A 2,500-nucleotide genomic window follows, 5' to 3' on the forward strand; every position below is an offset into this window, starting at 1 on the left:
GGGGAACCACCTGGGAATACCAGGTTCCATAGGCCTTTTTTTTTTCTCTCTTTTGTTCTTGCTTCCTTCAATGCTGGTTTTGAGATGTATAAGAGATGTAGGTCATTAGGCAACCAATACCTACAGCCACACCACCCTGAACAAGAACAATCTTGTCTGATCTTGGAAGCTAAGCAGGGCTGGGCCTGGTTAGTACTTGGATGGGAGACCACCTGGGAATACCAGGTGCTGTAGGCCGTTTTTTTTTTCTCTCTCTCTCTTGTTCTTGCTTCTTTCAATGCTGGTTTTGAGATGTAGGTCAGTAGGCAACAAATACCTACAGCCACACCACACTGAGCAAGCCCAATCTCGTCTGATCTTGGAAGCTACGCAGGGTCAGGCCTGGTTAGTACTTGGATGGGAGACTACTTGGGAATTCCAGGAGCTGTTAGCCTTTTTTTTTTCTCTCTCTTGTTCTTGCTTCCTTCAATGCTGGTTTTGAGATGTAGGTCAGTAGGCAACAAATAACTACAGCCACACCACCCTGAACAAGCCTAATCTCGTCTGATCTTGGAAACTAAGTAGGGTCGGGCCTGGTTAGTAATTGGATGGGGAACCACCTGGGAATACCAGGTTCCATAGGCCTTTTTTTTTTCTCTCTTTTGTTCTTGCTTCCTTCAATGCTGGTTTTGAGATGTATAAGACATGTAGGTCATTAGGCAACCAATACCTACAGCCACACCACCCTGAACAAGAACAATCTTGTCTGATCTTGGAAGCTAAGCAGGGCTGGGCCTGGTTAGTACTTCGATGGGAGACCACCTGGGAATACTAGGTGCCATAGGCCTTTTTTTTTTCTCTCTCTTGTTCTTGATTCCTTCAATGCTAGTTTTAAGATGAATAAGAGATGTAGGTCAGTAGACAGCCAATACCTACAGCCACACCACCCTGAACAAGCCCATCTTGTCTGATCTTGGAAGCTAAACAGCGCTGGGCCTGGTTAGTACTTGGATGGGAGACCACCTGGGAATACCAGGTGCCATAGGCCTTTTTTTTTCTCTCTCTTGTTCTTGCTTCCTTCAATGCTGGTTTTGAGATGTATAAGAGATGTAGGTAAGGAGGCAACCAATACCTACAGAGACGCCACCCTGAACAAGCCCAATCTCGTCTGATCTTTTAAACTAAGCAGGGCCGGGCCTGGTTAGTAATTAAATGGGAGACCACCTGGGAATACCAGGTGCCATAGGCCTTTTTTTCTCTCTCTCTTGTTCTTGGTTCCTTTAATGCTGGTTTTGAGATGTATAAGAGATGTAGGTCAGTAGACCACCAATACCCACGGCCACACCACCCTGAACAAGCCCAATCTTGTCTGATCTTGAAAGCTAAGCAGGAACGGGCCTGGTTAGTACTTGGATGGGCGACCACCTGGGAATTCCAGGTGCTGTATGACTTTTTTTTTCTCTCTCTTGTTCTTGCTTCCTTCAATGCTGGTTTTGAGATGTATGAGAGATGTAGGTCAGTAGGCAACAAATACCTACAGCCACACCACCCTGAACAAGCCTGATCTTGGATGCTAAGCAGGGCTGGGCTTGGTTTGTACTTGGATGGGAGACCACCTGGGAATACCAGGTGCTTTAGGTCTTTTTTTTTCTCTCTCTTGTTCTTGCTTCCTTCAATGCTGGTTTTGAGATGTATAAAAGATGTAGGTCAGTAGGCAACCAATACCTACAGCCACACCACCCTGAACAAGAACAATTTCGTCTGATCTTGGAAGCTAAGCAGGGCTGGGCCTGGTTAGTACTTGGATGGGAGACCACCTGGGAATACCAGGTGCTTTAGGCCTTTTTTTTTCTCTCTCTTGTTCTTGCTTCCTTCAATGCTGGTTTTGAGATGTAGGTCAGTAGGCAACAAATAACTACAGCCACACCACCCTGAACAAGCCTAATCTCATCTGATCTTGGAAACTAAGCAGGGTCGGGCCTGGTTAGTAATTGGATGGGAGACCACCTGGAATACTAGGTGCCATAGGCCTTTTTTTTTTCTCTCTCTTGTTCTTGCTTCCTTCAATGCTGGTTTTGAGATGTATAAGAAATGTAGGTCAGGAGGCAACCAGTACCTACAGCCACACCACCCTGAGCAAGCCCAATCTTAACTGATCTTGGAAGCTAAGCAGTGCTGGGCCTGGTAAGTACTTGGATGGGAGACCACCTGGGAATTCCAGGTGTTGTAAGCCTTTTTTTTTTCTCTCTCTTGTTCTTGCTTCCTTCAATGCTGGTTTTGAGATGTATAAGAGACGTAGGTCAGTAGGCAACCAAAACCTACACCCACACCACCTTGAACAAGAACAATCTCGTCTGATCTTGGACGCTAAGCAGGGCTGGGCCTGGTTAGTACTTCGATGGGAGACCACCTGGGAATACCAGGTGCCGTAGGCCTTTTTTTTTTCTCTCTCTTGTTCTTGCTTCCTTCAATGCTGGTTTTAAGATGAATAAGAGATGTAGGTCAGTAGGCAACCAATACC

General features: G+C 46.0%; 12 pseudogenes; all 12 read left to right on the forward strand.

The window, feature by feature from the left end:
* Nucleotides 1-118: 118 nt before the first annotated feature.
* Nucleotides 119-237, forward strand: LOC142145227 (5S ribosomal RNA; annotated as a pseudogene).
* A 77-nt stretch (nucleotides 238-314) lies between these two features.
* On the forward strand, nucleotides 315-433 carry LOC142146724 (5S ribosomal RNA; annotated as a pseudogene).
* Nucleotides 434-505: 72 nt separating this feature from the next.
* On the forward strand, nucleotides 506-624 carry LOC142146685 (5S ribosomal RNA; annotated as a pseudogene).
* Nucleotides 625-707: 83 nt separating this feature from the next.
* LOC142146359 (5S ribosomal RNA) lies at nucleotides 708-826 on the forward strand (annotated as a pseudogene).
* An 83-nt stretch (nucleotides 827-909) lies between these two features.
* On the forward strand, nucleotides 910-1,027 carry LOC142146589 (5S ribosomal RNA; annotated as a pseudogene).
* Nucleotides 1,028-1,310: 283 nt separating this feature from the next.
* LOC142146077 (5S ribosomal RNA) lies at nucleotides 1,311-1,429 on the forward strand (annotated as a pseudogene).
* Nucleotides 1,430-1,511: 82 nt separating this feature from the next.
* Nucleotides 1,512-1,620, forward strand: LOC142146779 (5S ribosomal RNA; annotated as a pseudogene).
* Nucleotides 1,621-1,702: 82 nt separating this feature from the next.
* Nucleotides 1,703-1,821, forward strand: LOC142145654 (5S ribosomal RNA; annotated as a pseudogene).
* A 71-nt stretch (nucleotides 1,822-1,892) lies between these two features.
* Nucleotides 1,893-2,010, forward strand: LOC142146515 (5S ribosomal RNA; annotated as a pseudogene).
* An 83-nt stretch (nucleotides 2,011-2,093) lies between these two features.
* On the forward strand, nucleotides 2,094-2,212 carry LOC142146030 (5S ribosomal RNA; annotated as a pseudogene).
* Nucleotides 2,213-2,295: 83 nt separating this feature from the next.
* On the forward strand, nucleotides 2,296-2,414 carry LOC142146275 (5S ribosomal RNA; annotated as a pseudogene).
* An 83-nt stretch (nucleotides 2,415-2,497) lies between these two features.
* The window catches only part of LOC142147851 (5S ribosomal RNA), a 119-nt pseudogene continuing 116 nt past the window's right edge, over nucleotides 2,498-2,500 (forward strand).

The sequence above is a fragment of the Mixophyes fleayi genome, chromosome 3 (assembly GCF_038048845.1).
Source record: "Mixophyes fleayi isolate aMixFle1 chromosome 3, aMixFle1.hap1, whole genome shotgun sequence".
NCBI lineage: Eukaryota > Metazoa > Chordata > Amphibia > Anura > Limnodynastidae > Mixophyes > Mixophyes fleayi.